Here is an 18,805-nt window from a genome sequence, read left to right on the forward strand (position 1 = left end):
TGTGTGGGGGAGGGGCGTGTGTCGTATCTTTAACCTAAAAGCTAGACATAATCTCCACCTATCCACTCAGACACAGTCATAAACTCATAATTGTATGTATTGAAATCAGTAGCGGACGGTGGGTTTGAAAGTTGAAGAGGTCAAGACGTGACATGAGTAGAGATGGACGTTCGAACACCGAACCTGTGAAGTTAACTACGTCGCCTATTATGCACAGCGTTTATGTGCACTAAAAGTTGGGTTTTAGCGCCGTGTTAGACCACTTGAGTTGTGTGTATATAAAGGGAAAAATTGGGACAGTGTCGGGTGTAGTTCCTGGGTAGCTCAGTCTGTAGAGCATTCGTGCGCTAAGCGATGGGTCCCGAGATCGATACCCGGCCCCGGAACAATTTTTCCCTTGAAATTATTCAAGTCTGCCTCACAGGGAGCTATACCTGAAAGCCAGATTTGAATAATATATACATACATCACTGTAGGTACGTTAACAGAAAACCACAATCAAATCACACAGGGTTTATGTGCAATCAAAGTTGGGTTTCTGGCGCCGTGTCAGCCCACTTGAGTTGTGTGGATATAAAGGGAAAAAATGGGACGGTGTCGGGTGTAGTTTCTGGGTAGCTCAGTATGTAGAGCATTCGTGCGTTAAGCGATGGGTCCCGGGATCGATACCCGGCCCCGGAACAATTTTTCCCTTGAAATTATTCAAGTCTGTTTCACAGGGAGCTTTAGCCAAATTTAAATGATATGTATATCTATTATCAGGCAGTACATCTCACTTGACGATATGTGTCAGAGGAAGAACAATTGTTTGTATGCATCTGAAGTTTTGACTAGTGTAATATGTAGCTAGTCGGCGATGCATGCAATGGAGGGGGAAAGGAACTGACCACCCTACCCCAGTATCTCCTGGCCTAGTTGTCTCATAAGTAGTGTCTTCTTGGTATCGCTTGTGAAGTTCAGACCTGTCTTCGGACAGTTGACTGAACAACTTTTGTTAGAATTTGCAACATTGGCATAGGGTTAAGTCAGATTCCTAGTCTGAGTTTAAAGTGAAATGTGGGAGAATGATCGAAGATTGTAGAGGAACTTTAATTTAAAGTAACTCTAGTTTTTTTAAGGGTGGATATTCTTTTTAAGAACTACTTTTATTTTACTGTACTACGAGAAAAATATAATGGTAAGAATCACAATATATTTTTTTTTTATTTAACTTATCCAGCCTAAAAATTTTGACATTTCATTTCAGACGTATATATTTGTATCGTTCAAGTTTAATTATTTAGATTTTAGATGCCTAGACGATGCTGTGTTCCCGAATACAAGTCTATGATAATACATTAAAATCAGGCATGAGTATAACGTTTTCATTCCCCAAAGATGAAAATAGAAGACAAGCAAGCATGCATTCGTGCAGTACCTCGGAAAGATGATACAGTGCTTCGTAAATTCCAAAATGAAAGACATAGGCCTACCCAAACTTCTAGAAGAGAGATCATAGCAGGAAAAAAGAAGAACAGACATTGAAAATAGGTGTAATAAGTGATTTCAACAGTTTTGTAGAAGAGTTCCCTGCAAATTTAAGTTTGTGAAATGATGATTGTGTGTGTCTATACAAATTAAACTGTGATGTCAATAGAAAGTAAGTTGATAGTGGTGCAAGTGTAGTAAGTATTGATTTTTATAACATTCTAACTTCAAAAGTAGGTTTAAAAACGGTGACATTTCTTTAAATGATGTGAAGAATGTGCTTCTTATTCAATTGGCAGAGTTTAGTTTGAAATCTAACACTGTGTTGGTAGAAGAAGTGTGTGCATGTGGGCAACAATTTAATGTAATAATTCATAAATTGTTCTGTGTTTGCCAACATAATTTTGAGCAATTACACTAAGTGTGTGAATGACATAGCAGAACAATCGAAAACATTAAGCCTACATTAGGTTATCACCTAGTTACTTTTTAAATTTATAAATCAATTCTTTCTTTCTTTCTTTACCTTAGTTTAACCTCTCCCTTTTAGGTTCATTTATACGACCCACGCCACACGAGCCTTACAGGGCCGCGAGGAATTAATCTATTGGATCACATACATACTTTTTTGACCACACAAGGACATGGAGGGCCTCCCCGCATGAGGGATCAGCTCAATGCCAAGGCCACCTCCGAGACAACACAAACATTTAAGACATTACACATCTTTCACTCACACATGTGAAAATATTAAGGGAAGGATCGCCGTCCATGGCCGGACTTTCAAGAGCTACAAACCCGGCATTTGCCTGGAAATAACTGAGGAAACCATGAAAAACCTCAGTTAGGATAGCCGGCCCCTGAGATCGAAACCCGGACCTCCCGAATGCAAGGCCAGCCCTCTACCACGTCGCTAGCTGCTCGGTTATAAATCAATTCAATCACTTAAATTTAATTAATATTAGAGGAGAAAAATTCGCTCCGGCGCCGGGGATCGAACCCGGGTCCCTGGTTCCACATACCAAGCGCTCATACCATTGAGCTACGCCGAAGTCCAATCCACAGCACCGGATCGAACCGTTCTCCTCCAGCGTTTTTCCCTTTGTGGCCTGACTCCCAGTTGGGCAAGTATGTTGACATTTTTATATTAAGTCAACTGCCATTATACAAGGAGCGTACTCAGTTGAGTGACTTGGTGGTCGAAAATCCACAGTAATATGCATAGTAGCTGTACAGTATATGCACTGTTGCTCGAAGACTCTGCATAAAGATTCCCTCCCCCCCCCCCTACAGAATACATCTGTTATGGTAACAATATATATGGATTGGACTTCGGCGTAGCTCAATGGTGAGAGCGCTTGGTACGTAGAACCAAGGACCCGGGTTCGATCCCCGGCGCCAGAGTGAATTTTGCTCCTATAATATTAATTGTTACCATAACACATATATTCTATAGGGAAAAAAATGAAATAAAAAATAATCTTTACGTAGATACTTAAATTTAAGTTCAAAGTGGTGTAAATTTCAAATTATCATATAACACAATTTTCTTTTAAAATCCATAATCATTATTATTTATATAGTAATATAGTCTACGACAATTTGATAGCCTAAAGGTTGACGTCAGGTAAAGGCCTACTGATTTTAGCAAATTCACACTCCAAACAAATACGAACTGAGAAGAGCCCATGTGTTTTGTCTCGCAGTGTTTTGCGGAGGAGATCACGTTACTGCTGAATAAAAAGTCTATATATAACTCAGAAGCACAGGCAGCTGCTCGACTAATAATTTCTGTCTCTCACAGCTTACTGTTTGCAGATGTCTCCACAGGAAGCTTCCAGGTCGTGGAACTGGACCAGGAGAGAGGGACCGATCAGGCACGATAAAAACGTTTCATGGGGGTAGTTTCATGAATGATGCATACCATAATACGACGATCAGTCCCAATGAGCAGTAGTAAAATGAAACATACGAGTTAGAACGATACATCAATTCACTCTTCTGCAGGAATCAGTTGTTAAGACGAACCTCAAGGGACCGAAAACTCGTCTGTTCGTATTAACGAAGTTTGATTTACCCGAATTCTGATCGATTTTTGTTAGAATTAATCCACCATCACTCTTTCACTTCAAAACACTTTCTTATGGTTTGTAGTTAGTTATTAATAATGAATTTTGAATTACGTACTTATGAACCTTTCTGAATACTGTATCAATACTTACATACATAGGGTTACCATCCGTCCGGAAAAAGGAGGACATGTACTCTTTTTTAATAATTTTATCCCGTCCGGCAGGCATTCAAAAAAATTTGAAATGTCCTGCATTTCGCACTTCAACTTGAATTAATATGTATATTCAATAATGTGCGATATTATGCAAAGAATATCTAAACAAATGGTGAAAACCTATGAAAGAATATAACTGCTTTGAATAACTGAAGTTGGAGCACATAACAAAACATAAAATATGATGACCTATTGACATGCATTAAATTCTTATACTTTAAAAATGTCACTATTAATGATTCTAAGCTATTTTATTAATTTTATTCTTCAAATGTACAGAGATATGCTAATCAAGTTGATTTGGACAGAGATCTAAGTTTAGATAAACAATGGTGCAAATTCTTCAATTTCAATAGTTCTGCGAGCACTGAAACTTTCTCAGAACTGTTAAAATATGTCAATTCTATTTATTAACCCAAGTCGCAATGGAAGTGCTGAGAGAGTATTTTCCCTAATATCTGCTCATTGGAGAAAAGAACGAAATCGCATGCTAACGGAGACAGTCGGAGGTATCATCATGGTGAAATATAATTTCAAGGACATGTCCTGTGAACAGTTCCATAGTTATTTGTTACAAGACATAAGTTGGTCCCTTCAGGCTCTTGTGCACAAAGTGGGCTCCACCGATACGTAGGGTACAGATGTAATACTGATCCAGCAACTAGTGAGAAAACTGACTAAGGTGAGCCATTGGTTATCTTTAATTTTGTTCATACCAATTTAAAAAAAAAAAAGTCCTCCTTTTTCAGCAATGTCCTCTTATTTTAGATTCCATGTCCTACTATAGAATTTCTTCTCATGGTAATCCCTATACACACGGTTTAGAGAAGTCTCTATATCTGACCTCTTTCCATCTTTTCCTTGGTTGGTCCAAGTTCCTCTTCCAGATATAGGGGTTATTCAGTTTATAAAAATTATAACTTTCATTACCACAATGAACTTAATTTAAATCACTTCTAACTCACTTGTATTGCCCTCATATTGTTAAAATATTCAAGAACGTCAGATTCCACTTGCTCAGATTTTGCTGCACGAATTAGCTTAATTTTTCCTGATGAAGGACCAAACATTGCAGCAGCGATGCGAACAATTACAGACCTGTCAGTCTCACATCAGTTATCTGCAAAATAATAGAACATCTAATAACACAATATATTCGCAACATTTTAGAAAACAACGAATGGCTGAACAAAAATCAACACGGCTTCAGACCAGGATACTCTTGCGAAAGTAAAATCACATCCTAATACAAGATTTATCCGATGAAGTTGATGGGGGGGGGGGGAGAATAGATGGAGTTGTGATCGATTTCGCTAAAGCTTTCGACTTAGTACCTCACGAAAAAACTTTCAGAGAAACTAAACAGGCTTCCAATAGATAATCGAGTACCGGCAGTAAGATTGATATATAAATTCTTAGAAAACAGGACCCAAAAGGTCAGACTAGGAAAATAAATATCGGAACTAGGCAATGTAACATCAGGCGTTCCGAAAGGGGCGGTTCTGGCACCTCTATTGTTTCTTATATATATATATATATATATATATATACTACTTTTCAGGTATGATTATTCGCGGACGACTGTATAATATATAGACAAATTAGTGATGAATCCGATATCGTCGCCTTACAAAACGATCTTAACATTATTGAAACCTGGACGACAGAAAATAAAATGAAAATCAATGTGAGTAAAAGTAAGTCATTATCCTTCTTTGAAAGCGTCAACAAATTAGTCTCAAATATCGGCATATATACCTAGGTACCTATATATTTAAGTAACAAACTGGGTTGGGAGGAACAGGTCACCAATACTACAAGGAAAACCTGGAAAGCACTACATTTCTCTATGCGTATTCTCAAGAAATCTAACCGAAGGTCAGAAGAATTAGCGTACAAAACCCTTGTTCGACCAATTATGGAATATGGAGCAGTAGGTTGGGATCTGTACAGACAAAACCAAATCGATTCAATAGAAAAGGTCCAACGCAGGGCAGCAAAGTATGTAAAAATGGGAAAGGGACATGGCGAAGAGACAGTAAAAGACTTACGGTGGAAATTTCTCAAATAAAGGCGACGAAAAATCAGACTGACTGCATTGTTTAAGGCACAACTGGGACACAAAACATGGACCGACATCAATACTAGTTTAGTGACACCATTATACTTAGGCAGGGCTGATCATATTAGGAAGTTTAAATGCAGAAAACAAAGAACGGACGTGGCAAAATTTTCCTTTGTTAATCGCACAATAGTAGATTGGAACAGCTTACCTGCGGCAATCTTTTAGGATGGTCCTCTCAAAATCAAAGCTTTTATGGAAAGACTAAAAGGTTAGACTAAAAATTTAATGTAGGTGCAGTGTATTTATCTAAGTTGTGTCATGTAATTAATTGATATGTAATTAAGTTGATAAGCAATTAATTAAGTTGACTTGTATAATTACTTAAGTCGATAATAGTTGGGTTTAATAGAAGTAGATCTACTTATAAGTTAGGTTTACTTTTGTTGATAGTAGGCATTATTATAGCATAGTTCTTATTTATAGTCCTGGGTTTATTGCATTTATTTATAGTTAGATTTAAATTTATGATTATTTCATTTTTTATTACTGTAATTATTGTAATTTTATTACTTGTAATTATTATATATTATACTTCACTGCCACCGGGTGTATAACCAATAGTAGTGTACATGCATACATACATTACATACACGTAACCCACTGGCTACCATAACTCAAAAACTGAACTGAAAACACGCCACTAGCACCTACGAACTCGTGAAGATAACTAAGTCATTTAGACAGCTAAGGCAAAATCTGGCAACATGGAAATAACTCCACGTATACTAAATAGCTGGCACCAAAGAATAACAGAATCGGATTGGCGACAACGGCATGTTAATTGGCGCGGTACGACAAAGGAACACTAAGCGCTATTTTCAAAAACAAAATCAATATATATCTTTGCTCTTATGATTAAGCTAAAAGAAAAAAAACATGAAAGTACGATTAAAGATATAATATATTATATTTTGGCTTCACTGCAAATTCTTTCATGGAAGAATTAGGTAAAGACAAAAGTCAAATAAAGGTGATATGAATGTTCATCCTCATGCATTAACATATTTGACAAAATAGTATGACTTCACTGGTATTAATTTTCATAAAGCAATACTTTCTTTTTTGAGACTTAATGGACAATAAATTTACCTTTGAGATAGGCCTATTATATGCAGAATATTAACTGCAATGCAACTTGTTTGAACTGAAGTTAATACCGCTAAGTGTGAACTAGCCCTACAGTTACTAAATAATTTGAAAATAAAAAGCATTGCAAAACTTTACTCAAAAGTTCTTCCTGTCTGAATAAGTAGCTACATCAATCACAGTGTATAAGTGACAGTAGGAATGGACCAGATGTTGGATCTTTCCCTTCAGACAGAATTTAAGGGCCTCGTGACGAAATGTTCTATGTAGATCTAATTGGTTTCTTACTAATTTAGTGTTTATTTTATATGAGATATTTCTATATTACACATATTAGCTTTTGGACATGCAATTAAGAAAAATAATTTAATCTTTCATTTCCTTCTCTAGATTTAGTGTCTTATTTTTAATTACTGTTATCTGCTTAATGAGCAGTTAGTTTTCTCCAAAAGTAAGGCTAATATCAGGTAATATCATTGCGAATTCTCCCATCTCGATAGAACCAATTTCACCGGCGAGAGAATGATCTTTCTTGTAGTTAGTTGATACAGCGCTGTTAAATAACCAATTAAAATTACCTCTGTGTAAACATGTCATTTCATGGATATGTGTTCGAGCATTTTAGGAGTCCAAATAAATAAGTAAACACAAGATTACCATGTAATCAATAGTCGTACATTTAATTGGACGTCAAGCAGCCTTATTAAACTTCGTTCTTAAATTCCTCTTGGTATTTGTGTGAAATATTACATTTTCTTTTTCTACTTCCACATATCTATGTCATCAATATTCATAATTTTGGATTCACTTGTTGTTAGTCAACTGTCCGAAGACAGGTCTGAACCTCACAAGTGATACCAACAAGGCACCACTTATTAGGCAACTAGGCCAGGAGATAATGGGATAGGATGTCCCCTCCATTGAATGCATCGCCAACTAACTACATATTACACTAGTCAAACTTCAGATGCATACAAACAATTTATTGTTCTTTCTCTGACACATATAAAGTGGGGTGTACTACCTGATAATAGATGTACGTATCAGCCAGAACCTCAATAAGAGGATTGGGATTCAGTGTGGTTCTTAATACCTGACACTGCAGCAACTGACAAGCATATTATCAACACTGAATGTTCGGGTTACAGGCCAAGGATGACGACGCACCTTACATGCTGAATAATCATGATAACAGTCCACTCTGACTGTAGACTGCATGAACTGCTGTAATTTCACACATCCAGGAAGATGAAATACTGCACAATTTACAGTCTAGCGTGCACCTTCCGAGAATCGTTAACTGAGTCTTAGCTACCACGCAACAGCTATAAACCAAGTCTTCAACGGAACAAAACGACATAACTCAAGGGATTTACTCTAACAAGAACATAACTGCAATTAAATCTGCAAGTCTCGGTACAGAGTGTAGGCCTACACTTAATTTCAGTCGTACTTTATTGAGAAGTCACTATTAATAGTAGGCCTACTGTAGTATAATACAGTGTTTGTATGAAGAAAAGGAGCGATACATTTATTGATGGCGGAAACTAATTTTCTTACATAACATATTTATAAACATCTTAACCATGCATATATTACGTTTAAATTTAAGCACTGCTGATATTAAAGGAGAAAAATACGCTCCGGCACCGGGGATCGAACCCGGATTCTTGGTTCTACGTACCAAGCGCTCTAACCATTGAGCTACGCCGAAGTTCAAACCACAGCACCGGATCGAACCCCTCTCCTCCTGTGTTTTTCACTTTGTGACCTGACTTCACTTCGACATGTATGTTGACATTTATATTAAGTCAACTACCATTATACAAGCAGAGCACTCAATTGACTTGGTGGCCGGGATTTTTTTTTTTTTTTTCCATAATACTTCGGTGCATGGTCAGTGGGGATGAGTCGTTTTTATTTTTTACAATGTTTAGTTTTTGATAAGTTATTAAAAAGAAAAACTTCTGTTTTCATTTGGTATTACGGACTTGTGTCTTGTTGGAATGCAAGTCATAATATAGTAATATCGTCAATTTGTCTTAACTCTTAATTTCTAACTTTTTGTCAGTATTAACGGATTATGTCGACACGTGCTCTTAGTATCAACACTATAATTATGATGTACTGTAGAAATGTTACGTTGAGCACTTAAGATTTTTATGTCCCTGTACTTAAACTAACATGTGCCAAGTCTGTATCAATGAGGAAGCTAGTACGACGTATATTTCCATTGTAGTTACATCCTAGAATATGAAGGAATAGAATTAACGATTTACTGAAAGTGCTGTAAGATGTCTTGTCGTAGAAAAAAAATGGTTCTCCTAGTACAAAAACAATCTCTCATTGACATGGGTAAGTAAATGTTTTAATACGAGTATTTTCTGTAGGTATTTACAGTATATTCTTAATATAAAATAGACATTATTGGCTCGCTCTATTGATTAGAATCGAATTAAAATCATGATTTTAGTGACATATTTATTTACTACAGACAATCGATTCTGTATGGATTATTTTGTCTACTTGTTAGAAGAATACATATTGTACCTACAGGATACTGAATGCAATGAATCTACGGAATTTAAATTTGTTACAGACGAATGCTTTGATGATAATTGTGTATTGTTGTCGCTCCAGTCGAACTAGGAAAAATCATTACATAATATATTATTGAAGGAAAACATCTGATAAAATATCACAAAACAACCCAAGACCTTTTCTGTTGGATCTTATGGATTACAATAATGACAGCGATCAAGATCAAACATATAACCCAGGATAAGAAACCGAATGCAGTCCGTAGGAATTAATATACAAGACAAAAAGTCTCCCATAAGGGTAAAGATCTGCAACATTTTGAAAACTGTTCCCCAAACTGTAGTGGACACATCTCCGAAAGATAAAGTAAAGCTTTCCAAAGGAAATGCTGAAACCAGTTCTGCAGTGCTTGGGAAGTGACATAAGTCAGTTTCCACAAACCTTTTTTGATAATTTATTGACAACTTACACTGGTTTATGTCGATTTGATTTTTTTCTGTATGAATTATTGTAATGGGAGGAATACCTATGTATTTTTTTCCAAGCGAACAGGTGTTCCGTAAGTTGTCAATAGATTATCAAAAAAGGTTTGTGGAAACTGACTTGTGTCACTTTTCCCGAGCACTACAGAGTTCTTCACAAAGTCCTTGAGCAAAAGAAGTGCGCATAGAATTAACACTTCTTTCAAATATAGACCGATTATTTAGTCGTGACAGCTCAGCGACACGAAAGAGGGGAAGCAATAGGAGGAGTGGGGAGAGTTCCGGAGTAGAGATAAGGGCGAGCGGTCGGTAAAGGAATGCAGTACAGCTTAATTGTACTGGAAACAGACCGCTCTACTGCACACGTGACATCCGATCGCTCCGAAGGCAAGCGAGTGAATAACCCAAACACACCTTGGCGTAACTAAAAGGGACGCGCCTGACCCAGGAGCACATCTCCGGTGACTGTCAGGACTAAATAATCGTACTGTACTGGGTAATAAAACTTAAATGTTAATTGAAAGGTAGTTAGCCTACATGCTAGAATAATGAAACCATTTAATGAATTCTGGTTCTGAAAAATACATTTAAAAATATTTTTCAGAATATTGGGGCTTGGTACTCATAGTGAAAGGCTTGCATTTATCGCAAAACATGCCACTAGTAAATAGAGTAAATAAAAATAAAAACAAACAGTAAGTGAGTGGGTGGATGGAATTCGTTAGCTGTCATTTCCCCCTGGTATGTACTGGGGTAGTGCATTTTCTGATAGCCTAACCTATTATTTTGCATTCCTGCGTTTTCTTGGAACTTAAAAATAATAGTCCTTCTCTTTTTATCTCTCAATAATAACAAATCATAGCAGTCTGCATCAAGCGGAGACAGTGCACAGTGTGATTTCGGTACATTAATTTCAAATCTAAGCGAGAAACGACAAAGATAACATCATTATTGCGTAACCGCTCAGTTGTGGCAACAATGGCCTGGTCGCGCTGCTTTGTGCTCGGCAAGACATTGGGCTAGAGTTCATCGCGAAACTGTTTCGGATGACGATAATGATAGATAATAATAATGCGAATTTTATTGAAATTTTACAACTTATTAACCCTCACAACTTCGCTGCTCTAGAATTTCATGCTACTTATCTGGAATCTTTTTGACTCTAAGAATATTTGTTGTTAATAATTATTAGAGATGGTAGAGTTTCGCAGTTGCGATAAACGGGAAAAGTTTCCAAATGCTATGTAATCACGTAATTGTGCCTTAGAGAGGGAATTTCATACCTTACGGTGGTTTTTTGATCCGCGATAAAATGCGAAACTGAGTACAAAATGCGAAATATAGAAGTTTTTGCGAATAAGTGCTAAATTATAATTTCATGATTTTTTTTTTTTTTTTTAATTTTGCATGCACTTTGGCCAGCCTTTAAATTTTTCTTGCACTTGGACGTCCTTTGCTTTCTATTCCAATCCGCCTCCCCCCCTCCCAGTTTTAAGCATCTAAAATCACCACTGTCAGCTAGTATCTCAAAAAGTATAATCGATAGCCAAAATGTGAAAAGTGACTTCAATAACCGAAAGATTCATGCACCTAACAATCACGCGCATGCGGGGGCAGCTGGGGGAGCGTTCGTCATTTTTGTTATTGAGCACAGTGTCATAACATAAGTCAGTGAATCTCCAGATTGCAACTTGTAACTCGAGAATGTGAAACGATAGAACGTTTACAATGGTGTCAAACCTTTCGTAACGAACCAAGCTACAATCTCAATTGAGCAACAATGACCAGTCAATAAGTTAAATTGTAAAAAATTCGCGAGTGAAGTTGAGTGAAAAGAGAAATTAAAATTCACAATATCGAGGCATATGCAGCATAAATAGGAGCGGGAGTATAAGTAATAGATACCTTTACTTTCAACAGCCCATCCCGAGAGACGTATACAGTACACCCCGAAATTTTTTATGCCGGCTAGTTTCTTGAGAGCCGGACCAGGGATGCTCGATCCACTGTGTGTCCTATATGAGATGATTGTTACAATCCGACAAGTGACCTCGGGGAATTTCTAAATCAGATGTTGTCAGGCAGTTCATCGTACCTCAGCCCTGGAAGGTCCAGATCCCATCCCCATAAGCCCATAAATCTTATATCAGCATCGGACACCCGTACTATCCCCAAGACTTCGGCTCCGTCTATATTTATCTTTATTTGTCTGTTAGTGGAACGAGAGAGGGAAACGGAAGTACAAATTCCATCTCGACCAGGCTGGGGATCAAATCCGAACCGCCTGGATGGATGTCCAAAGTCTAACAAATTTTGACTACAATACATTTGGTTCACAGTCACTTCCTCTATCAAAACCATTCGGAATTTGTGTGAACTGAGTGTGAAGTATGCCTACAGCTCTTTCCTCATTGGGTGGGAAAGACGAAATGCTGCAAAGTGTGTGTACTTGTACAGTAACTTATATGATAAATTAATAAGAAGTAACTAGCTGCGGTAAAGATTAAAAAAAAACAACTGGACTTAGAAAAAATGCTCTACACCTACTTCAATTTGGATTTTACTCTCGTCTCAAAACGTATAGCCTACTGTATAGGTATAACTTACTACACAACATTAAATAACTATAATTATCAATTAATTACGAATACAGTAAAACCTCGTTAATCCGGACTAATTGGGGGCCAAGTTGACCGGCTTAACGAAAGTCCGGATTACCTAAAATAACAGTAGAAAGTGCATTAAAACTCCGTTTATAACAAAACACGTTTATTATGGTGTATTTAAAGGGCATAGGCCTAAATACAGTGTACAGTACAGTAAAATGTGTAATCTAGAATAATATTTATTTGTATAGTTCACTTACTTTAATGCAAACTTGATGAATTTTCTTTATTTTTAATACTATAGGAAGTGAAATTGGGAGAGGAGTACGTCAAGGATGTCCTTTATCACCTGCACTGTTCAACATCTACTTGGAGGATTTAGTAAAGAACTTTTCAGAACATGGGAAGAGTGATAATAGAAGGAATAAGAATAAAGTGCATAAGATTTGCTGATGATATGACGGTATTAGCAGAAGAGAAGATGATACTAAGAGACATGCTACTGAAGCTAAATGAGAGTTGGGTACAGTATGGAATGAAGATAAACGCAAATAAGACGAAGACCATGGTTATAAGAACAAAAATACAGAAGCTGAACTTGTGAATTTCTAAATGAGGCTGCAGAACAAGTGAACAGCTTCGAATATTTGGGGTTTACAATTAAGCAGTAACATGATGCCAGGATGTCAAAAAGAGGATAGCAATGACCAAGGAAAAGAAAAAGGAGCATCTTATGCGGACCTCCGGAGAAAGAACTAAGGAAGAGACTAGTGATGTGCTTTGTATGGAGTGTGGCCTTGTATGGGACAGAAACATGGACATTACGACGAAGTCAAGAGAAACGAATAGAAGCATTTGAAATGTGGATATGGAGAAGAATGGAGCGTGTGAAGTGGACAGACAGAATAGGAAATGAAGTTGTGTTGTAAAAAATAGTTTAAGAAAGAATGATGCTGAAACTGATCAGGAAGAGGAAAAGGAATTGGTTAGGTCACTGCCTACAAAAGGAGGCAGTGGAAGGAATGGTAAACGGGAGAAGATTTCGGGGCAGAAGAAGATATCAGATGATAGACGACATTAAGGTAATGTGGATCATATGCGGAGACAAAGAGGAAGAGAGAAAACAGGAAAGATTGGAGAATGCTGGGTTTGCAGTGAAAGACCTGTCTTTGAGCAAAACACTGAATGAATGAATGAATGAATGAATGAATGAATGAATGAATGAATGAATGAATGAATGAATGTAATATTGTAATTACTGTAATTCAATAGCTGTAATGTATAAAAATGTAAGTCTTTTAAACAAGGTTCTTTAATTTTTCCAAAGTCATCTTTTTTTTTGTCTCTCCGGATTAAGTGAAGTCCGGCTTATCGGGGTCCGGATTAACGAGGTTTTACTGCATTAAAAATGATCAGTACAGTTCACATGTCCCGTTCTACTTTGTCTTGTGTTGTATTGTGTTGCGATAAGAATAAGAAAATCCTGTTATTTGTGGCTGTGTAATGCGCTTCATAATATTCAAAGAATGAGGGCTGACTGGGTCAAAATAATCGCTTTCATCTTTAAGGCGACGGAAAACACTACGCATACACATATGATTAACACTGTTATTGTACACCCAGTTCGTCTGGTCTAGGGTCCGTGCACTTGGCATACAGAAGGTCTTGGTGTTCTTGGCAATGACAAATCTAAAACAAGAAGGATAAAAAGTTCTTACCAGAAAAAAACGATCAAAACAAAAGCAAATGAAAGACTTTAAAGATAGGAAGTCACTATGTGGAACTTTGAATCACAAAAAACCAAGATTAGACTCAACAAGCACATTCAGCCTTATTTCCATCACTGTCGCTATGACGCTACTTAATTGTGCAACTTCCCTTGAATTTACTGAATACATAGAAATAGATCATGTCGATTCTAAAGATCCTGAGCAATGATGTAATTACACACATTTATAACGTAAATTTAAGTTATGCAAACATTTTCTTTAGGTATTAACTTATATTGTATGTATGTATGTATGTATGTATGTATGTATGTATGTATGTATGTATGTATGTATGTATGTATGTATGTATGCATGTATGTATGTATGTATGTATTTTTTAATCCTTCCTCACAAGCATGTTCCATTAAAAAAATGCAATACTACATCCTAATAGATTACACATTACAATATTGCTAACTCTTTCGAATACGATGTATACATATTTTTGCTAGCCTATTGTACTTTCCTTAAATTTACTATTTACAACGTGTCAACATCTGTGCTACTGTTAATCTTTTAAATACAATGTACAACACTATTTTACAGCCTATTCTGTTTTTCTATTTACAAATTTAAAAAAAATCTAATACTATTGTTAATCCTTTTAAATACTATGTTTAGAGGTATACTATTTAACAAATTAATCTATTTTCCTTAAATTTACTATTTACAACGTGTCAACATCTACTATGGTCTATGCTACTGTTGAATCTTTTAAATATAATGTACGACACTATTTTACAGCCTATTATGTTTTTCTATTTACAAATTTAAAAAAATCAATACTACTGTTAATCCCTTTAAATACTATGTTTAGAGATATACTATTTAATCAATCAACCGTGTATGTATGTATGTATGTATGTATGTATGTATGTATGTATGTATGTATGTATGTATACAGAGTTGCCCACACAAAATGCTACAAGTTAGTTTCTCTTAAAAACGAAATATTATTCTTCATGGATCACATCACATTGTGGTTTGATTGCAAATAAATCCGTAAACTTTTTGGCCAAGAAAGGCACAGAAATCCTACAAAAAAACCAAACGAAATTTATCCTAGCATTCTGTGAAACTGCTAATCAAGAGAAATTTTCAATGAATGTACATACAAAACTGAAAAAACAATGCTGAGGGAAACAAATGGCAAATCCTTATATCTAATCCAGGAACTGTTCCTTAATTACCATGAAAATCTGCAGTTGCAATGTACCGATTAATTACTGTCCACGAATGTCTGGCACAATATCTACATAGGACTGGAATACTTAACTCTCCCTTTTGTGTGTTGTGCAATTCAATAATGGCATACACTGACAAGTAGAATAGAAGAAATTGTGTTTGATATTGAAAGTCAATTAGAAATTAAATAATAATGTCGTGGTTTTGTTTGAATTAGATGAAAGCATTGATGCTAGCAACACTTCACAATTAATTATATTTATTAGGCCAGTTGATTCTGATTTCAACATGACGAATTATTGTGGTATCTTGTGATACTCCCCGAATTACCAAATGTAGTTGAAGAAAATAGTTTTCTTATTCTTTTTGTTTAATTTTTATTAAATTGGGGTAATGTCCTCCTAGTTAAAAAAAACTTAAAACCCATTCATTTTGTATTCAGTTTTCTTCATGAGCTATGGACAGAAATTGTGATCAATTAAAATATGAGTTTCGCCACTGATGCAACTACAAATAACGTGAAAGTGATGTAACTAGTTTTGTTTGTAAAAGAGAGAGAAGAAAAAGAAGTTACTACTCTTCACGGCTTAATAGTTCGCAAAACTGTATGAGAGAGATTTTGGAGAAGGTAAATTGCCTTCCCAGGTCAAAAAAACTGCCTCCTGTTTACATGAGCTACGGCACGTAAATTGTCTCCTCTTTACCTAAGAAAGCGAATGTGGTTCCCCTTTGTAAATACGCCACTGTAACCAACATTTTCTTTCCAAATTGCAGACTTAGGACTATCAGTAATACAGACTTACGTGCATAATGCGCACAAATTACTGGCATGATTAAAATGTGGTTCAATATGATTAAAATATAGGTCAGCTTCAGGTAGAAAACTTCGTCAAAAAATTTAAAATAGAACACAAATACACGAAATTTACAATCAAAACATCAGAGTTTCGTTCAAATTTCAAAACAGGACAGAGATATTTTGACACTTGCTCTTATATGATGTGTCCCATAAACACCGTTTAGCATCGTCATGGTCAACCGCTGTGTGTTTATGTTAATTACTGACTTCTTCAAACAGGCAGGAATTTCAGACAAACAGCAATTAAAAATTGAAATCGAATAAACTTTTTCTGCCGAAGTACAGGTATTTCATTTCGTGAAAACAGCTCTTTACTCAAACAGATTCATTCCTTTTGCCCAGATTTTGTACCGCTCTGTATTTGTTTAAGAACTTCAGTGAAGTGATAAATATCTGGATGGCTGGCGTTGAGAAGACTTAAGTTTTCTATGGAATGACGTCATTTCGGCGGATGAACAACTAGTGCCGTACGAGATGCTCTCAGTGGCGGATTGGAAGATTCGACGTCCTAAGCAAATGGGAGGCAATTTACGTACGTCTCTAGTAAACAGGAGACAATTTATGTACTTATAAAAAAGGCAAACAGCCTCCTTGGTGGCAAATTACATTATCCCAGAGATTTATGCCAGAAAGGAATAAAATAAAGGAAAGATCTTTTAAGCTACGTGTGTGTTATTATTGATGCAAATTACCAAACGGATTATATGGACACAATTATTATTATATCAAGTGCCATTTCATGATACTATTGTCATAGCTTTTACGAACTTTCGGTTCTCGCTGGCCGCCTGAAATCCATCATTGACGCAGACAGAGTGCTTGTTTGTACGACGGAGGATAAGAGCGGGGGTTTCTTTCTTTCTTTTCACTTTCACTCTATGACCAGGCCTGCTCTATCCTGTCTTTAGGTGAACAAAAATGTCGACGTGCAGAGAAGAGTATCCTACCCACTGGGATCATTACATAAACGTAAATCGCCTTGACTGATCCAGCTGTTGTTTAACTGTTTGTACTAAGCCTGCCTGATGAATTGACGCTTGATGGAGATTTCACTCCACTACGCAAGACGACGGTGAATCAGTGTCGACAGATTGATAGATGGAAAGAAGCATCTGTATGTGTGTGTTTGTGTGTATGGTGTATGGATCAATACTTCAGGAGACAAGGCTTTTATTGTAGGAGATCACGCAATAGCCGTCCCTGCGTAAAATGTTCCCTCCCATCGACGCAGCAAAATCTTTATGAAAAAAATGTTATAGTGCGATTGGTATAGTATAAGTCGATCCAGCGTTTCCAGATATAACATTCTAGCATCATTATAATCGAGTTAGAATATAGTATTTCGGTGTAAATAGAATGGACAAAATATAGCATAATTTAATTAGCTCTACCATCACACAGAAAAAAATCTAATGAAATTCTGCAGAATTCGGGATTTCCTGTCCGATGATTGGCATGTTTTGAAATATACAAAATATACTATACACTTCACGTGGCTTGCTAGAGTAGCTAGATTATTGTGCCTCGCACTTCATACTTTGGATTTTTGCAATAATTTGACAATACTTCCGAACACCCAGATAAAGGTGATAGTCATGATATTTTATTAAAGGAATACCGCTGGCTGCCAGAAGTGCAAGTCCGTCACTGGTTACTAAAGAAATCATGCAGGATACAGATCATAAATATTCAGCATTTATGAATTGTTCTAAATTCCTGGTAATTCCTGTATCTAATAAAATCCCGATACATATACTGGAAACTATAAATGTATTAAAACAGCTCAGTGAATTAGACACATTTGACATTGTTAAGATTAGGATGGGATGGATGAAATAACATGAGCTAAATGTAGACTTAACTATAGTTTTCAGTTTGCTGCCGTACAGAGTTCTCTAGTGATAAAGTTTGAAATGGGTCAGAAAACTTTTCATGTGATGTGGTGTGTGTGTGTGTGTGTGTGTGTGTGTGTGTGTGTGTGTGTGTGTGTGTGTGTGTGTGCCTTGTATCCTGTATTTGGGGCGGTGTGACCGTAGCCCGTGCAGAGCTGTACTGTCCAGATTGAAAGCATGAGTACAGAATTTTTAGACTTTTCTGTATGTTTTTCATGTAGTTCTGTCTCAGTTACTTACTTACTCATAAATGCCTTTTAAGGAACCCGCAAGTTCATTGCCGCCCTCATATAATCCCGCCATCGGTCCCTATCCTGTGCAAGATTAATTCACTCTTTCCCATCATATCCCACCTCCCTCAAATCCAATTTTATATTATCCTCCCATCTACATCTCGGCCTCCCCAAAGGTCTTTATCCATCCAGTCTCCCAAGTAACACTCTATATGCATTTATGGATTCGCCCATACGTGTTACATGCCCTACCCATCTCAAACGTTTGGATTT

The 18,805-nt window shown here is 36.5% G+C and overlaps 1 protein-coding gene and 1 non-coding gene across 3 annotated transcripts in view; both read right to left on the minus strand.

Annotated features, from left to right (window-relative positions):
• Positions 1–18,805, minus strand: part of LOC138700194 (neurotrimin-like) — a 712,090-nt gene that overhangs the window by 451,768 nt on the left and 241,517 nt on the right. The window lies entirely within an intron of this gene.
• On the minus strand, positions 2,447–2,519 carry TRNAH-GUG (transfer RNA histidin (anticodon GUG)). The gene has a single exon. It is a non-coding gene; the product is annotated as a tRNA-His (tRNA).

This window comes from Periplaneta americana, chromosome 5 (assembly GCF_040183065.1).
Source record: "Periplaneta americana isolate PAMFEO1 chromosome 5, P.americana_PAMFEO1_priV1, whole genome shotgun sequence".
Taxonomy (NCBI): Eukaryota; Metazoa; Arthropoda; class Insecta; order Blattodea; family Blattidae; genus Periplaneta; species Periplaneta americana.